Source organism: Struthio camelus, chromosome 2 (genome assembly GCF_040807025.1).
Source record: "Struthio camelus isolate bStrCam1 chromosome 2, bStrCam1.hap1, whole genome shotgun sequence".
Classification (NCBI taxonomy): Eukaryota; Metazoa; Chordata; class Aves; order Struthioniformes; family Struthionidae; genus Struthio; species Struthio camelus.
The window spans coordinates 2109292-2129468 of NC_090943.1; the positions used below are offsets into that span (position 1 = coordinate 2109292).

Below are 20177 nucleotides of genomic sequence, written 5' to 3' on the forward strand. Positions count from 1 at the left end.
GAGCTGGGTGAAGGGTCTCGTGGAAACGCCACACCAAGGAATATAAGGTCAAACACCGCAACCTTTTCTGCAACAGAGATTGCAATTGGGCTGAGGGCATGAATGGGAAGGAAAGAAAGTTAGAATTAGAGATTCCTGCCGCGTTACTGGAGGAGCAGGCTGCTTTCCTAAACCCTGTGAAGGTCAAGATAGCCGTTAGGGTTAGGAGTGCTTCAGTCTTCACTCAGAGAGACAGGGACAACCTTCCTGGAGAGCTTTATGCTTCTTAAACAGCTTTGCCCAGGTCTAATCTGAGGCCGGAGCTGCGGCTGCTGCGGGTAAGCATACCTCTACTGAGATCGGAGCATCAGGCTGGACTGATAGCAACGGGGTGGTGAAGCTAGGCAGGGCCGACAGGGGAGGCACACCGAATGAATGCCTCAGAGTAGGGTTTCAGCTGCCTTTTGCAGGAGCTGATACAGCCTTCAGCAGGAAGAGCAGCAAAACAGGATTGGTTAGGAGCTCACGGCGATGTGGAAGTGGCCAGAAGCAGGAATAGGTGGCAGTGTAGAAACGGTTAGGAACACAGGGAATTACAGGAGATTGGTCAGTGGTGGGATGGCAACATGAGCAAGAATTGAGGTCCTGTTGCCTGTATGTTATAAATGGAGTTGCCCTCCTTTAGGTGAGCAGGAATGGATTCCTTTTGTTATTTTGTGATTTGGTTTAGCTTTCTGGTTTGTCATCTTTCTCTGTTTTCTACACTTAGGCAAGCATTTGTTTAAGCCCTCCATCTTCTGGCCACTGGGCCTTGCCGGTTTGCTCCGATCAGTATGAACCCTGGCAAGTATGGAAGGACCAGGATTTGTATGTGCTGTCTTGGACAAAATATACCCCGTGCAGTCTCTGTTACAGGGGATGTTGCCATCCCTATAGGAAGTTAGGATCTCCCAGACTGTAGCCGAAGTAGTGCTTAACAGTGCTGCCTGTCCAGTCATGCTTCACACAAGATGCTAAAGCTGGAGAAATAGAGGCATATTTGTGATATTTTGGATTTTCGTGCCAGCTGTTGCCGTCACTCAGGGCTCATGTTTCCTGGCAAGCAAAACCCCATGTTGGGTTCAGAAGGAGTGCTGAGATGGTGACCCAATCGCTTGACTCTGGAAGCTGGCACTTCAAGCAAAACAGGTCCCTCATCCCGTGAAAACTACTCTGGGCTCATGCTTGGACTGTGAGGGCCTGGCACTTCATATTTCAGTGACAGCTTACACCATCTCCCTCATGAGGAGACAGACCACGGTAAATAAAGATAAACTCTCTCTAATTTGGGCAACACAGGCTTTGCCTACTGCCCAGAAAATTTAATTCCCTTTCTTCACTTATGCTACCCCATGCTTCCTCCCCTCTGCCTGCCCCTTGTATCATCAGTGCCTTGGCACAAAAAACTATGCAGAAACAACAACAAAAATTTAATAATCCATTGGGGGCAATTTGTTGCAAACAGGAGCTAACTAGGGGGAGAGCAGGGAGTGGGATTTGCTCTGCCCTGAGGGATTTAGTTTTAACTGAATAGGCATTATTTCCAACATTAGAAAAAAAAAAATGTGGTTTGCAACCTATTTCCTGTCAGGTTAATACTGGAAAGATGTAAAAATAAATAAAGTCGGAGTGCCAGTTGGCCCAGCCAGAGATACAGTAGTGAAAGCAGCAGAGGCATGATCCACTGCCAGGAGCTAATGGCAAAAGCTATAGGAGCGGAGCTGTGGTTTGCTTAGGACACAGCAATGGCGAGGAGGATGGTGGGAGGAAGGTCAGGTCGTAGCATCATTCCCCGGGCTTGTGAATGAATCGGGTCGAGGCATTAGAAAGCAGACTTGAAAACTCCCCTGCTGCAGGGTCTGCAGCTTATGTGAGCGCGTACACTGGGCTCTCTGTCCCTACCCCTTGGACAGCTCAATAAAGGGAAGGCCACCAGGGTATGGCAGCAAGAAAGTGGATGTCTCAGGTGGGGCTGAGCATCAGACATACCCGCCTGTCGCAGACCAGATGTGGGCCTAGATGATGACCCCTGTTTTTAACCCATGAACTCTGCAGTGCCAGATGAGGGACAAGCATCCATCTCCCTCTGCGCTTGCCGAATCTCACTCGTAGTGGTTTTACAATGATAGCAAGACTTCAGATTTGAGAGTTTGGGCAGCTGGGCGCTAAGCTGAGCTCTCTGCATTGCTGTCCTGCTATGTGAAGCAGTGAGCGTGTGTGTGTGTGTGTGCGTGCGCGTGTGTGTGTGTGTGTGTCTATCCCTCAACCCACCCCACTAACAGGAGAGGAAAGTGGATTTCTTAGTCTTAGTCCTTTCAAAGACTGAGATCATAAAGACAGGACAGGGACAATCAAGTCAAGAGGGAGAGAAGGGTGAAAGGCAAGGAGAAAGCCAAGACAGAAGGAAGATCCGGCTGAAGAAGAGCTTGGGGGGAAAGGGAGTTGATGTGAGGGGGAAAGAAGGGCTGGTTGAATCCTGACAAAACAGGACTCTGGCCAGCAGCTGAGGAAGCTCTGAGAGGTTAGTGCACAAGCTGCTCTGCTCTCCACCTGGTTTTCCCAGTCTCCCAGAGGGTAAATGAGGTTGTTGTTTTTTCCTTAATCCCTTGACCACATCACCCAAACCACTGCCTGCTCCAGAACAGCAGGACGTCTCTGCTGCAGCTGACTGGCTGCGGGAACCTTGCGCTGCAGCTGCAGAAAGCCTCACGCTCTGCTTGAAGCCGTCACAACTGCCCTCACCAGGCTGGATGATCCCTGCTTTTTGTCCTACTGGGTGAGCCTTTCCACAAGCAGTCCCAAGAAAAGAAGCCACCCCAGTAAGACAAACACTGGGTGGACATCTTGGGAGCCCCGGACCTGGCAAAGGCAAAGATTGTGGGGAGGATATACTGCTGAGAGAACTGCTGTTACGCATGGAGGGACAACACTCCTTGCATTTAATCTACTGAGGCTAGGCTCAGAGGGCCTTGGCTGAGCACCTGCTGAGTCCTTGCCTTTCTAGGTAATGCCGCACAAAACTCTCACACCCAGATCTTCCGTGGCTGGTAGGTGTCTATATACTTTAGAGGAGCTCATCTTCCTATCTCTCGGTGTCTCAATCCCCTGCCAAGAGAAGAAGGACCTTTTCCTTCCCTAGATCATAAAACCATCCTCTCTGCCCTTGTACAATGGAGTCCAGATCTCAGCATGGACCTCCCATGATTGCTGTAATAAGAAAGATAATAAGAATGGAAAAGAGGAAACCTGGGCATGGAAACCTGCTGGGCAGAATTGGGAGCATTTCATTTTAAGAACAAATGAAGTTTAAAGATGTTCAATGTCTAACAAAGGCACGATAAGTGAGAGCACTGCAAATTCTTGAGCTTCCTCCAAGAAAGGAAACTCACCTCATGGGAATCCACTGCTCATGCCGTACCATAACATGTGCATATTATACACCATCAGCACTGATCAGAGGACTGCATTTGTGCGTGCTACATGGGCACAGGAAATTTGTCATCACTGAGACACCTGTGGTCCTACAGCACATGAGTATATCTGATGGAACTGAGGTTCCCTGCGGAACAGTTTGGGCTGAGCTGGTCTTGATGCCCTTCCAATCCTATTTACTCTCACTTTGCTTTGGGGAAGTCTCATCCGTCAAGCAGCACAAGCAGAATGAGAAGAAAATCTGCTTGAACAAAGTACAACTTATTGACTCATCATAACTCATGTCAAAGGCAATTAGCTGATCCCAAAACTGATGTCCGCTGCATTTATGACCGTAATGCTGAAAGATTTATTTGGGATGGTGTGATAACACGACAGCAATAGAAGAGGACCTTTGTCATTCTTGTCACCTCAAAGCTCTTGATGAGCTGTATGGATCTCCTTCCTTCGCCATTCTGCCAAACAAATGCCTCTCTTACTAAGTGATCTTGTGATTTACATTTAGCATATGTCATTTATCAAGGAGAACTGACATTTGTGGTACATTTCCAGGACCTGGAGCTGTAGGAGAACATCCATCTCTCCAAAATGATTGCCTGCATTCCTGCTACACATCTCTGGAGTGAAAAAGGTGTAACCCAAAAGGCTGAACTATGAAATGAGATCCTTAGAAAATGGAGCTGGTGTAAAGAGTGCAGTAGTGGTCAGTACTGACTTGAGTTATATTCTTGGATCATGGGTAAAACAAATTAAACCCCGCACTTGTACACTGTGGCTCCAGATCACAATCTAGTAAGGCAACAGAGGTTAACATTCTTTTACTGCCAGGAGGAATAGGAGAAATGCTTCTATTCCTAAGAGTAGCGCTCATCTGACTAAATATAGATCTCTGAAATGGACATGACCCCACCTGAGCTGGTCACCCTGGCTCCCTTCTGGGGAAGGGGGAGAGATAGTCAACAGAATTACTGTAATCAAGAATGATTTATCCCAACCTAAAGCTAAAGTCTAAAATATTCAAATGAATCATGCCCTAAAACTGCCTGCTCTCCTCACTGACTATTGTGGGTCTGCAAAAGAACTAGCTCAGCTGGAGGCGTCCACCTGTCTCCAGATATCTCAAGAGAGCCGAGATGAACATAGCCTGAGCGTCTCAGATGGGTGTCCAAGCCTGATGGCAACCCAGCCCAAGGACTGTTCCCTTCAGAAAAACTGAAGCAGGGACTGCAGGCTTAAACCCGAGCTAGAAAAGCAGGATCTATGCCCTCTAAGATGCCAGGGGGATATCGGACTGCTCCTTATTCCCTTCCTAGCAAACATGAAGTTGAAAGTGATCCCTGAGCCTCCTGTGACTGGGAAACCCTTGCTTGCTGCTGATGGAGCCCCATATCTGTGCCTGAGTGCCTGAAACATCAGGAGGGCCGTACAAGAAAGTGGAGATAATCCTGACATTACTTTTTGATTTATCTTGGCTCACACCAGTACTTTCCTCTTGTCTTCAAGGGATGATACAACGAAGAGTCCTGTAAAGCCTTCCTGTAAAACTTCCTAGCACATATGCTATGTGCTTAGTTACAATGCTGGCTTCTCTCTGTCTCTTTTTTCCCTCACTCTTTGAAAGCAGACAATTCATTTTGGGTTCGTACCTTGCTGTTTACAATGATTGTTCCACACCTGTCAAGACTATGAGAGAACAGACAGGGATTTCTCCCCTTTCTTTTTCCTTTTATATTTTATCTTGTCAGTCTTTCAAAACAAGAGTGGAGTCTGAAGGGCTGTGGAAAGGAGGGGTCACTTGTGAACGTGCAGACATTTTTCTTCCTTCCCGAAGGATCGTCTGAATACAGACCTAGGTGCCCACATAGACATTGCTATGACCTTCCAAACTGTATGGACTCCATACACCCTGTGGTCTTGAAATCATTTAAGGAAAGTCTGTTACAGTTACATGCAGTGGATAATGTCACTTTGGAAAGAGCAATCAAAGAGAGGGATTTCTCTTGATTCTTCATGACAGTCTGGCTTCTTCCCTCCTCAATTCTCTTGCACCTATCAAAAATAGTCCCTTTTCTTGTTCTTTTTTTCCTCATTCTGAAAGCTTTAGGCACTGACTTTTTAAAGCCTTTCTAAGAATATCCTCCCCAAGTGAGGGGGATGGACTTCAGACTTTCTGCTCAAGCATTTGGAGGTGTCCTCAGACAAGACAGATGGTTGTAGTCAGCTGGGCCAAGGATGCAAACAGAGTCTTAACACACTCCGACACATATTCATTCCCTTCTTATCCTCCCATGGCGGAAGGTACTGATAAGAATTGCAGGAGAAATATCTGTATTAAACCATGGGATTAGATCTTTAGAAAAAGAGCACTTTTTCTTTTCTTTCTCATATCATCAGCAGAGGAGCTAGGGTTTATGAAGCACAATATGTCCTATGGGAGTATGTTTGGAAGAAGGATGCTGACAGCCTTCACTGAGTTCTCCAGACTGCACAGAAATCACTTCCTTTCCATTTCACAACTAACTGGTGTTGCTTGTCTGAAATCAGGTCAAAACTATTACTGCTTAAGAATGAAAGACTCCCGGTAGCATCTAATTGAAAGCTGCTTAAGACAACAATTAAAAGCAAAGCCTAGGAGTAAACACCTGCTTTTTAAACAGTAATAACAGCAGATCACATTCTGATGGCTTTGATTCACCAATGATAATAATAGCATCCCTGCTACTGTAACACCTCATCAGTCTCTAGGGTGCTGCTCAAAATTTGAATTGGCCAAAATACAGGTTCATATACATAAATATAAAACAATTGCATATGCCGATCCAACTGCACACACGTAAAATATATTTATTTTTCTCTCAAATCAAGATAAAATCAACTTTTCATACATTGCTTGCGAAACAGTAGTTCAAAAGTTGGTCATAACATCATAAAAGACGAAAGCCCAACTACACAGGGAAAATGATGTTCTTTCTATTATATGCCACAAAAGTGACAGGAATTCCAGTTTTCCTGAGCAGTGCAGAGGTAAGAACACCAGATATCCCCGGCTTTGCAGGGCTGCTGGAGTCTCTCTTGCAAGTGAGAGCAGGACACTGCTGTTCTGCTCTTTTTTTAGCGCTTAGACATTGGGATGAGATGAATCACACTCTGGCCTCCGCTGACTATACCGATGGTTTAACTGACTACACAAGGAGGCTAGGGTGACCAGCTCAGGTGAATGTGCCCTGAAGAATGGACTCTATGTCCCTTCCAAGCCACACAGATCTACAGAGTAATAGCCAATCTCTCCAAGATGCGTCACTGCTTGAATAATCAGCGCCAATATAAGAAAGACTCTCAGGGATCTGGGCACAACGAAATTCAGCTGTCCCCTGCTAGCTGCGCACGACTTCCCCCTGCACAGGCTACGTTCCCTGGAAAAGACCCTGTACCTCAGCCAGGCACAGGCAGTGGCCCTCGGTAATTAGCTCATGCCGGTTCATCTGCTTCATTAAATTCTCTCCTCTGCACTGTCCATTCTGATGGCTCAGGTGCCTGGGACTGAAGCGACAGAGCTTAAAACATGTACTGTGATTTAACAGAGAAGAGCACCCATGTCTCTGTCCCAGATGAAAGCAGCCTCTAAAGTGCTGGGCCATTCAGTTTTTTGGAGAAGATATCAAGCGGTTGCCATTTCTTCTGCAAGAGGCTCTAGGAACCCATCTCTCCTCCCTGCCAGTAAGGTTGCCGTTTTACAAACACACCTAAGTTCACTAAGGGATAACCATCTTACCCACTGGTGTCAAATTTGGCCTTGACTTCTGAGGACCTCAAGATTTATTAAATACACACACCCACACACCCACACACATATGGGATATGAATATAAATATAAATATATATATATAGGGCATATATATAGAGTATATATATGTACACACACAGACACACATGGGATATATATGTAGAGGATATATATATATATATATATATATACATACACATGCACACACATATATGCATGGGATACACACACACACACACACACACACACACACACACACACACACACACGCACACACACACACACACACACACACAGAAGAGAACATGATAATAAAAAGGAGGAAAAGCATTCATCTTTCCAAGGCTTCAAAGCTTGCAGAGAAATGAAGACAGCAGCAAAGAACCCAAGCAATTGGATCTGTCTCCTTATACCGAATGCCTTGAAATACAGGAGTGAGCTGATATCAAAGCTGATTCAAGGTGACGGGTGCTTCTCCGTCTACTGCGTTTCACCCCGTGACTCCATGGCCACAGTTAGGTTAGCAGACTCCTCTATCAGGAAGGTCTTATTTTTGGGAAGGGTTTGGTTATTTTCTTGTGATAACGCCTTCAGCATCAGCTTGTGGTCATGGCCAGTTAGGTGTGACATGCAGCTGCACCCCTTTGGATGACTGCCCTGAAGGTGCTGGTATATTGCCTAGGAAAACCAGATCCTTCTGCCCTGGGATCCACTCTGGGATACCCCTTCCCCTTCTCCCTGCCTCAGTTTCCCTCCTGTGGGATTGTGATGATATTAATCAGCTCTATGGGGTCTAATGGAATGCCACCTCTGATAAATACAATATCGGAAGTATGTCTGATTTAAGGGATCTCCTGGAAGCACTGTGCAGAGCTGCAGTGCCAGTTCTCTGAATAACATCATGAGGACTGTCAGCTGGATTCGAACAAGAGGCAAAGTGAGGAGCCAGCACTTGCTCCAGTCTCCGAGGCACTCCCATCCTCCTCCTCTCATTTGACTTTTTTCATATTTATTTCTCCCTGCCTGACATTTTTCTTCTTACTTCTCTGCAGACATGCCCCGTCATGGCATCAAGAGGTAAAAAATGTCAACATGTCTCTTTTTTCTTGGTTCACAACCATAAGAAATGATGTCTTTTTTATTACGGTCAGAGCTTTTACTGCTTTCCTCCGAGGTGAGCAAGCAGCTGGCTTGGATTTCAGCGAGAACACCGTGCTGCAGCGTCCTGTCCAGACCCAGGCAAAACAGACAAGATCTCAGCAGTTGGCTGAGTCCCTTAGAGGTTTTATCAGACAGAGAAAAGTTTGTGAGTGTGTGTGTGTGTGTGTGTGTGTGTGTGTGTGTGTATGTACTTGCAAAAAGTATCTCAGGAGCTAGAAGCTGCAAAATCCTCTACACATGAGCCAAATCTTTGCCTGAGTCTGCAATCAGGGATTCCCCAAGAGGTAAACCATGGCCATCGGCAGCTGGAGCATGACAGGGCGTAACTGGGTGAGGGCAATCACTTTCTCCACTTCAGGGATGCCTGCATTGCAAGTATAGGAGCTCAGGAGATGCAATAACCTGTTTGTTTTGGGAGGCTTTGACCCCATGGGTGAATCCTCGGGCTAGAAAAACCAGCGGCGCCTGATTACTGGATTCCATGAAAGCGATAGCTCTGGCATTAAAGCATTTTGCTGTGACTTTGACCAAAACCCGCTCGTTACACCTATATGAGATGTGGCATTTACAAGCAAGCCATGAGCAAAAATATATTAAGCCAACAGCCCAGAGAACATGGTGCCTCCCTCCTCTGCACCTGAGCAGTGCTCTCGCTGCTGTCCCCTCCTCTTTCTTCTCCTGTGACAGTCCAGCTGTACGGCCTAAGACCCCAGCAAGGGAGGTCCCAACGCTGCGTGTCCAGGAAACCAAAATAATGCCATGAGTTTTGTCTCTCCAGGATAAACAGTTCTGAGTTCCAGAATAAATGTTCCTGTCACAGAAAATGCTGGGGCTTTGGGCAGGTCCCAGAGCGAGGTAGAAACTAGCCCCACTGCTTGCCATTGCCAGCAATGACCAGAAACTGCTTGCTTTTTGCTGGCCTACGAACAGAGTTAAAAGGAATACCCGTAAAGCACCAGGGAGGGATTGAAGCCTATCACCAGCACCCTGTCCACAGTGCCAACCCCTGCTCACAGCAGTCCTGCTAACAACAGCTGCTGAATCCCCAAGGCCAGCTGAACATTCAGATACCAACCGGAGTTTCCTCTTTGGCATGTGTGATCTGAGCCACAGAGTTATTTCAGCAACAGGGTCAGGTGCTGGTTGAAAGACATCCTTGACAAAGCTCTCTCTTTTTTGAATGCATTCATCAAACAGACTTCTCATGATCAGACATTTCAAGGCCCAGCTGCTGCTGGCCACCAGGCTTGGCTTTCAGGTGGAGGCCAGAGAGCGATGCGTCAGCTGCCTCTGTCTTTTATAGATTCACAGAGACAGGAAGCGATACTATTGGGTTTCCACAATACTACTGGGATTCCACCGTACTATCGCGATGCCACCTCGGCATCTCCCTAGCTGCACATCCCAGGTCAGACCACCTTTCTCAGCACAACCACATGCGCGTAAAGCAGCAAGAGAGCAGCTAGAAAGTGTATAAGGCAGCCAGCTTTTCATTGGGGCGTCTCAGAGCTGCATCTGACCTGAGAAACAGGGATTCTGCCTGTTGTTTGTCTGGGAGCTCCTTGCTGCTAGCTTGCAGGGCAGGAAGTTCAGCTCTCATTTGAACACAAGGCCTTGTTTCTGTCTCTGTCAAGGGGATACTTGAAATCCTGACCACTGTTGCAGCAGCCTCAGGTTGAAGGGGACCTCAGACTCTGGGAGTGGGGTGAAGTGCCCCATTAGGGCTTTGGCTTTGCCAGCCCTGAGTTTGTCAGCCAATCTCAGCTGGTGAAATTCTTCCGGCTGTGCTATGCAGGATCCAGACTCCCAGATTTGGAACTACTCTTGTCTTTTAGCATCTCAAATTTCAATCCATGGAGGAAAATGAGTGGTTCTTCCAAAGAGATCTGTGAGGACTTCTCAAGAGGCAATTTTGCATAGGCTGCTGCTCATCTCAAGAGAAGGGCAAGGCCCAGCTGGAAATGCTTCTGCGTAACATCACCCTTGGCACAATTGGGGCAGAGCATCACCTTTGAGCTACTAAGCAACTCAAGGCAAAGCTGAGGGCATCTTGGAAGGAAGGAGGTTGCTCTGGGCGAGGGAGGCAGTGATGGGGCTGGAGGATAGGAGATGGGTGAGATAACGGCCTAGAGGGCTAGTATCTACATGCTTTTGTTTCACTGGGGGGTGAATGTCTTTGAAACGTGAGTGCAGGTGATTTTTTTATGCCTTCCTTTATGTTTCCTCTGGATACAACAAAACCTTTTCACTTTTCTTTGCCTCATCTGTTTTGACTACCTTTAACTTTTTGTGCATATATGCCTCACTGGCACAGGGAGCAGAGGGAGGAGAAGAAGCTGCAGAATTCAGAGCAGACCTTTAAAATGAACAATAGCGTGATGTGGAAGCATTCAGCTTTCTTCTGTTGGTGTCAGGGGGAGCTCTGCGCACAAAGGGAACAGAGAAAGAAGTGACTCCTGCAGGCATGGATTGCTGCTCTGTGGCCTTCACAACAAACTTTTTGCTCAAAGGCCTGACTGAATTTCCAGTGCAGCTGCTCCAGGCCGCGCTGTGATTAATTTTTTTTTATCTTTGCCCTTTTTTGCGTTTTTTTTTTTTCCCCCAATTCCAGAACATCACCTCTCCCTGCAGCATTAGGCTGTTGAGCCCTGATCCGCGAGCAAGCACAGGCTCACACGATGGCCCCATGCAGCCCACAGTTTTTGCAAGGGAGGTGAAGTCTTGGCACATCTTCCCTACTGCAGCTTGTAGAGTTGGGACACTAAAGCCTTCAGGTCAGGCTAACCTGCTCCTTTCCAGAGCCCTCTATGCATTTGGCTCTGTCAGCGCCAGACATCCAGATGTGTCCAGCCTTCAATCCCAGCAATTCCCCAGCCAGAAGCCACACGCAGATGTAGCAGAGACACAACATTGAGGTGGCTTGGTCTGGCCCACAGTTCTCTCTGGGCTGGGGGAGAAGTCAGCCTGAAGCTAAATTGGATCTTCCCGTCTTCTGTGTCCATAAAGAGGGTAGGTGGATGCTCCCAAGATGCTTCTGCTATAAATGGTCACTCCCACATCCCTCAGCCTGCTGCCTCAGTACTAGGGCTTGGAACTCAGTAATGCTAGACCTGTCTCCGCTGTGGAGGAGCTGAGCTGGAGCCCTTCTGAGCAGGATACGTCTGCCAGTGTAACGCTGCCACACGTGGACTGCACAGAGGCTAGGAATTAGTGCCCTGGGCAAGCTCTGCCAAGGCTGTGGGCCAGGTAGGTGTGGGCTGAATGCCATTTCCCCCTCTGTGCTGCATGTGCCAGGAGCCGCAAGGCAGGAAAACCTCAGTGGCTCAGAGAGCTCACAGTGCAGAGGCAATATCTGTCTGAACTGAGGTGCACCCCTGTGAATCTGTGTGTGGGACATGCGGAGCGCTATGGCTGGTAACTGAGATGACAGCAGCATGGCCGGATACAAGTGACAGATGCCAGCAGAGGGTTAAGGTAAAGCAAGGGCAGATGCCCAGCAAGAGTTTGGTCGTGCAAATAGTCCCTCAGTGGGCATAGCTGCCGTGGTGGGGGTCAGACCACTGTGTCTATGTTGTGTCCACAAAAACATTTCAGTGGGATTCATGTCACGTAAGTATGGAGATGAGCATGGAGAAATAGACATTTCCAGGGTGCAAATGATCTCCTCCTGAAGTGCCTGCTTGTCTTCACTGGCTGTTGGCTACTCAGCTGTGTCTGAGCATCTCTGCAACCACAGGAAGGATGCTGGTCACTAACGCTGCCCAGGGCAGAAAGTGTCCTCTCAGCCAAGTGGTGCAGACTCACACTTCACCAAGATGCCATGGGCCCGCGTGGGTGAACCAAACATGACCAGGAATGTTCTCTGCCCCTGAGGCCTTTCAGCATGGGACAGTCCACACCCATGCTGTTAAACTCTTATACCCTCCAAAAAAAGGTGGTTGCATCCAAGTTGCCCCTTGGGAACAGTCCATGATGTCTGATGACTCACTAGCTGTGTTTGGGAGAGGGCTAGTAGGTCCAAGTGACAAGCATGCCAGAGACCATGCTGGCCATTTAACGTTAGACCTAGTTGTGGATGCAGGGCCAGGAACTTTCCCTGTTTATATGTAACTTATAGAGGTAGTCAGTGGGTCTCAGAGCTATTGCTTTTCCAGGGCTGAAATCAGAGCTGGATGGTCCAGAAGCTGGAAGTCATAAAAGACCTAGACTGGGCTCTGCTGATCAGGTCTCTGTTGGAAATCATTCTTGGTACACAGAGACTTACTCTTTGCTTGGGAGTCCTTGCAAGAAGATGCAGACCCAGATCCACAGTGGAGCTGAAATTCTACAAGGGACCTAGATGAGAGCTGGGGGTCTAAATACCTTTGTGGATCTAGGCCCTGGTAATTAAATGGCTTTGGGGGGGAGTATCTGCAAGCTACAGGCTCCTGGCAGGAAGGGCCATATGAAGTACTGAAGCTCATGTAGTGTGTCTGGGGTGGCCAGCCCTCCACAACAGGCTGCAGTCCCATTGCACTGATGCTACCAAGTCTAAACTTCTTTGTTACATGCAGGCAATTGCAAGCAGATCTTCAGAGCAGGAAAGGGAGGTGGATGGGGAGGGGTGAAAAGGGTTGGGGAAGATATGAATTTTTGGCCTGCCAGAACCACCCAACCTCATGACCAAATCCCAGAGCACTGCACAGGTTGGACAGAGCTCCTGCTACCCTGCTCTGCAGTGGGTGGCAAGGAAGAGCAGGGCCTGGTGGGATCTTTGGGTTGGCTGCGAGCTGCCTCGGCGCGTGGGCCGAGCAGTACAGTGTACGTATTCTCTGCAGCGCTGGAGCATGCGGTACCATTAATAGCTCTGGAGGAGCCAGCGTGCCAGCATTCCTCAGCTGGTGCCAGGAAAGCCACGCCGAGTACACAGGGAGTTGGCTCCCCTCCGTAATTACATTAAAGGCACTCTCAGGCCTTTCCAGCTTTCACTGATGGAGCGCTGCAGTAATACATCATCGGCTTCGTTGTCTAAGGGAGGCAGAGCGGACAGCCCGAGCAATGAGAGGAGGAACCTATCATGGCCAACACAGACAACTTTATGCCCTCAGGGGGATTCAAGCCCTGCTACATCGCAGTGCATCAGCCCACTGTATCCTCCCTGGCTGCTGCTGAGAGCATCTGAGCAGATGTGCACGGGGCGCATTAGGCACATCAACTGAGAGCCGTCCTATGTTCTATTCCTTGCTGCATGGGTGACTTTCTCCGGTTTTTCCTGCCTGCACAGTGGGGATTATGAAATCAATCTGAGGGTGCTGAGTAAAGCCTATAAGTCCTTACTAGCCTTGTGCAAATTATTTATTTTCGGTAATTTAAGTAATTATTTTAGTAATTACTGAAGGCTCTAGATAGTTATGTGGTCTATGTCTTATCTCCTGCCTAGGACGGGCCAGAAAGACCATCTGCCGTAATAGAAAGGGAGATCTCAGACTGAAATTACTATGCATGCCAGAATGTTACCTAGATGGCTAAATACATCCCAATTGCAGCACATAACAACGCCTCCTGTTAGCATACTTTGGGACAAAGGTATCAGGCAGAAAGACACAACAAACAAATAAAATCTCCTGCAAAGAGAGCTCAGCAGCCTGACCTCAACGTTCCTCAGAAATGTCTGGGACCTGAAACCACAGAGCTGGAAACAGGTCTGTGACTGCCGGAGCACAGATTTCCTTAGGACCCAAGGAGGTCCTGGGAGAATGGATCCCTTCTCGATCGTAATTCAAGGGCAGTAGGAGAAAGACATCACTAAGTGTCTGTTCCCCCCCGGCAGCATTCTGCCTTTGATACTGTCTGGTACCGAATGCCCAGGGACCATGTACAAGAACAGGGAAAACATTCCAGCCCACATTCAGGTTTCTGCAGAAATGACTTCACTTTTTGCCAGGCAGAAGGCTTTTGTCTGGGACCATAGATGCTCCTCCAGGACTTCTGAATATTCAGCCGATCTGTTAGACTCAGCCGATGCTATACTGCCTTGGCACGTACTGGAGAAGACGGTGATGGGCTGATGCTGCTTGCTTTGAGTCACTGAGATGTGTGCAAGCAGTGTAATACAGCCGCATCCAACAAACGCCGCCCTATGGGTTCCTGAGCTGTTGTGTCACAGGGGAGCCGACACCAACTAACGCCGTTCCTGGAGAGCTGCCCGCAGCGTGCTCTCATAGTGCTCGGCTCTCCAGGAAAACCAGGTTTCTCTAATGACAACGTGTGTGTACACTATGTTTACAGAGATCACTGTGACAGTAAAAACCCTGCTAATTGAGGTAGTTTCTAGTAGCAAAGGCAAAAACAAAAAACCAAAATACCCCCAAACGCTTGTTGTTATTTTGAAAGTATAGTCTCCTCACAAGTGATTAAAACCATTATCAACAAAAGCTTGTCACATCAGCAGCAGGTCTGCAATCAGCAATCTAACAAGCCTCTGCAGTCGTATCCAGGGCAGCAGCAGCACTTGGTCTGTATATCCAGGCTCCGGTTAAAGACTATGCCGCTATTTAATCCCACACATAGCTGGTAGGAACAGAACAAGGACACTCAACAAATCCTGTACTGTAAAGGCCACCAAAACTCGGTCTATCTAAAGAATCATCCCATAACAATTGGTTTTCAGAAAAGAAAAAATCAGCTGATCCAGCAACTTCTTGAGAGCCTAAGTTTAGGCCAAAAAAGTGGATGGGATACAAATGCTTATGGTACCTTTTAGGGCTATTTCCACATCACGGAATGAAGAGCAAGCTTATGAGTATGTGGTCATACTACCCCAAGCACTGTCTGGCTGTCAGCCCCACTGTAGCTTCACCTCGAAATGTTCCTGCTATGCCTACACGGAGCAAAGCTTGGGACATCTACCGGCAGAGTGGACTATGGCATAGTGGGCCCCACCTGTGTCCCAGAGGTATGTACTGTGTAGAAGAGAGCTTTGGGTTTGTGCCAGGATGTCTTCCCTTCCAAAGGGTTTAGGATAAAAAAAAACAAAAAACGAAAAACCCCCAAAACCAAATAAACAAGTGTCCATTTCTGAGCACACTGGTAGGACCTCTGAGGTGACAGCTGAGTGCAGGCTTACCTTTCCCTCTATGCGTGGCTCAAATTCCTGGTTCCTACAGGCATTGATTATGTTCTTTACAAGGAGATCATTTCTCCCTTTGCCTTTAGGCTCTCCCTTGCCTCAGTGAGACCCTCACTCACTTGAAGCTAGCATGAACAAGGACGCTGGTGACTCAGTCTGCACCTCCTCAGGCATCCTGCAAACAGGTTGGCAGGCCATGGGAAAACAGAGATAAAATATATCATAGGGGAGGAACATGTTAGCACTATGATGGCTTCCACATGTCTCAGCCTCTTGGGTTCTCCGACTCTCTTCCTCGGCCTCTCTGCAGCTCCAATGCAGAGAGGTCCTCCTCTGAGACATTGCCATGCTCTTTCCTGCCTGCTGGGATCTGGGCTGCGCTGCTTGTGAGTCGGGTCGATGCGGCAGAAGGCCCTGCTGGCTCTGAGCTCCTACAGGCATAGAGCCATCAGGCCTATTTTTGTTGAACGGTGTCCTAAATCAGGGGCTCGGTAATGCCTGGGCTTGTGTACCCTTCTTTATTGGATGAGAATGCGACTCTGTTTATTTGGTGGTAATGATTTGTGACAGTCAGACAGTTGCCTGGCTTGCTGCCCTCTAGGGAAGAGAGAGAGTCTCTCCTCTCCCTGTTCTGGGGCCAGAAAGCTCTTTTTTTGCTATTTGTCAGATGCATTAAAGAAGCCTGCCCAGAGGGACTGGTTCAGAGGAATAGGCTGGGGGTGATGGACCCTTTGCTATCCCAAATGCCCCTCGGCCTTCTGCTACAGCAAGGCCGAAAAGCACTACCATTTCCTAAGACACTTTTGCCCTGTGAGACCTATGAAACACAGAAATCACCAAAGAGCAGGTAAGACTGGAAAGTGGCTGCAGATGCTTTGGGAAAGCTGAGAGACACCCAGAGGAGGCACTTCTGGGATAGCCATTTTCAAGAGGTGGTTTCTGACCCCTTGGTTTTAGAAACTTGCAGGCTAAGGTTATAGTTTCTCTCCTAAGCTAATTACCTTCCTTCCCCTCCACAAGTCTTTTTCACTTTACATAATAGTAATCCTGGACATACTTGCTGTCTCTTCAAAGGTCAAGTCCCTCAAATCTAACGGCAGATCCTGGTCTGGGTACCTCTTTGTAGCAACAAATTCCTTGGTCCAGGTAACCTCTGAAGATAGTTTCTCACTGTCTTATTTTATCTCCCTTTTGAGTTTGCTCAGAATATTCCCTTGATCTTTTGCTTTGAGACACAAGACCGATCCCTTGTCACCTCTTCTTCATAGATGTGTCTCTTTTCAGGCATGGCTGCAGATTGTGTGATGCCTTTGCTCCATGAATCAATGCTCATTTGACCCGTCTAAGGACCCAAATGACTGATTTTAGTGGACAGTGCTGTTCCAGACAAACCACAAACAGAGGCAAAATTAGACTGAGGAAGATTTCCATGAAAGGCACAGGAAGTGCGATAAAGTAGATTATTTCGGGAAATTAGATACCCTATTGCTCCAGCAACAGTGGGGCAAACACGATGGATCTCCACAGGCCACATTCTCATATGGAGCAAGCAATGGTGTAAGTTACCTGACAGATGTATGTTGGACAGAGCAATACAATTATTCAGTTAGCAGGCAAAGATAAGAGCCTGGATTAAGTTTTCAAGAAATGTGTAAGAGACTTAAGAAGTAAGTCAGGTGCAGCAATCTGGATCTGTGCAAAACTGTCCCTATTCTCCCAAGCTGTAGCAGAGCGTGCTCAGCTCTGCTGTCCATCAGCAGCAGTTTCAAACCAAGCATCCAGAACACAAATAAAGTGCGAGTTAAAGCCACTGGTGAAAAGTTTGGTTCAAATATTGCTTGGAAAAACAAAGGAGTGTGATTTTCTATAAAATCCTTCTCTCAGTGACTAAGCTCCTCGTTCTTTTCTACAGGTCTAAGCTGAAGAAGCCTTTTTGTATGAAGTATTTGGAAACAACCGAAGCAGCAACAACAAGGGTAGGCAACTGCAGCTGGTGGGATACATCACAAAAAGGAAAGTAGATATTCTGAGTCTAGGGTCTATGTAGGACATTACAGAAGGGATTCAGACCATGTAACTTTGCACATCTACAGCTCAGATGTCTAAATTCATACTCTGCATTCCCTTTTTAGCCAACGAGGAGAAGCAGACACCTTATAGCCATGGCTGATCGACTCGATTTTAAATGCCTGTAGGTGAGACGAACCTAGATAATGTCTCCCCAACCCTGACAGAAATAACTAGATCTCCATTATCTGGAAGGACACAGAAATATTCCTGCACTGTGCGTGTCTGCATGAATCTTGTGCTAAGTCTCTTTGCATCCTCAGTCTCTTTCCTACACAAAAATGTCAATAACATTATTAACATTGGCATGCTCTTTTCTATTCAGTGGCAATTCTGTGTGCTTGAAGACAATAACTTTAGAAATACATTCCCAAGAGAAAACCCAGTCAGAAGGATGCCACGCTATTATGTCACTCTTAGGAATCACAAGGCCAGAGCCTAGGGAACCACTTTTTTGGGTCTAGGTGTAATACTTTAACTCACAGGACTCGCTGCCGGGATTCCCGGGGTCCTCCTTTATTTTCTCTTGCTAGTGGGGCTGTGTTTTTTGGCCATAGGGAAAAAGGCATGGAGCTAGCCGAAGAGCAATTTGTTCTGTAATAAAAGAAGTTAGCACCATTAGGAATGTTGCTATTTCTTAGTACTTTTGTGGGTTTTTCATTACAAAAATATCTATATGTGGACAGGGAAACCTGTATGGCCTGAACTGTTGATTTTCTTTGTTTCAATTTCTATCTCTGTGAAGAGGAAGAAGACGGTTTTCATGCTTTTACAGAAAAAAAAAAAAGAAAAAAAGCCAAACCTTTTCTATGAAGATAGTTTTTCAATGAACATTCCTGTTTCATCAAGAAACCATTTTCCATTGGGAAAAAAACGCTGAGGGAAATGTTCTGACCAGCTGTTACAATGCACTTGCCACCTCAGCAGACTGTTTCCAGTTTTAATTAGTGGTTAGTATAGTAATGTGCTGCGCGATTCTCTGATGTGAAATGCTAGTAAATGATTACTCCAGCCGCCTATTGGATCCTAGCTTTTCTTCTATTGCTTCTGTATCGCGCAGACACTAAGCAGTTTCTTGAGATCTGCAGACCTTTTAATCATGGTGACCAGAGACGGGCTTTTGATCAAAAGCAAAGCAGTACCACGTGTGAAGATGAAATCAATTAGCAGATTGCTTTCCCCTCTCCCATTCCACCTAGCAAAGTTTCTGAAATGGATGCACAGCACTGCTTACATGTCACTATATGGTAGGGAAAAATACTAGTGAAGAACCATCACTCTTGTTACTTCACTGCCAGACTCGGCCACGGCTGATTTCTGCCATGTTTCTCTGCATCTAGGTTTGGATCTCACTCATCCGTAGCTGAGCACCCATGGCCTCTTCCTGCTATGTGATCACCATGTGCCACAGCTGGCAGGTCACTCTGACCTGCAATTGGCCAACCGGTTGCATCTCACAGTCCAGAGCAGAAATGAGGCTGTAGTGAGTTTGGTATGATTCAATGCGTAAATGCTTCAGATGATAAGTGGGGAAGTGACTTATTAGCAAGGCAAGCAACACCTGGGCAAGTGAGGCTGAATCACACTGGAAGGGACAAACCAAAACCTTCTGAAAGGTATAAAGAAAGCAGCATGAGAAGAGATATGCAATTGTTCCAGGGTGAGACCCTGAATGCCAAGGAATTCAGCTAAATGGCTCACTACCCAGCTGCAGCCTATGTCTCAATCTGGCCCCCTTCACATGTCCCAGCACACTGGAAGTTTCAAGAGGTGCTTTTTCAAATACGGCAAAGACTCTCAGAATCACTCATGATCTTCAAGAAACAACCAACGCGTTTTTTTGCACAGTAATAGATCAATAGTGCAATGGAACAAGGTGATAAATCATGCAACTTTGCCCCTGAAATCAAGACTAGCCCTTAAATTATTCTGTGCCAGTTGAAGTGCATGCAAATTCTCAGTCCCCTCCCCAAAGCAGCACGGGAAGGCATCTCTAGCCCTCCCTTCATCAGCACAAGAACTATTTGAGAATATTAACAGAAATGCTCACAGGGAAATCTGAGATTTCGTCAGAAATTAAACAAGTGATTCTAAAGGGGTTTGGTGTCCAACTTCAACTAGAAAAAAAAATGACAAAAGAATCTCAGCAAAAATAAAATCAATCTCTTCTTGTCTAAAACGTTAACAAGAGGAGGGAGAGTCTATAGTTTCCTGACCAGAAAGCTACAGAAGTCCTCCAGCTCTAGCTCATTGGTGAGTCAGCTAGATTCAAGCCAGCGTCCCCTCCTCTCACTGACGACACCCGTTCTGCAATGCAGTAACAATAATCTTGGGGGCTCGCTGTATCCAGGGTTGTCTGGAGCTCCCCAACCTGTCTCTCACGAAAAGGAGGTGCATTAAGAGTTTTCCCTTTATACACCCGAAGGAGCAGCTGGAACCTCCCTGGTTTCCGGGTTGCCTGATCACAAAGCCAGCAAGGTCCCATCTAGCTTGATCTGTGCAGCATGAGAGCCATTCCCTCCTTCCCTGGCCAGCCTTTGGGAAGAGACGTGCACAGCGCCGAACGCATGTGTTCCCTCTGCTCATTCCTGGCTAGCCCACCTGCTC

The 20177-nt window shown here is 47.2% G+C and overlaps 1 protein-coding gene across 8 annotated transcripts in view; it reads right to left on the minus strand.

Annotated features, from left to right (window-relative positions):
- Nucleotides 1-20177, minus strand: part of PTH1R (parathyroid hormone 1 receptor) — a 142807-nt gene that overhangs the window by 75210 nt on the left and 47420 nt on the right. The gene's annotated exons all lie outside the window — the stretch shown is intronic.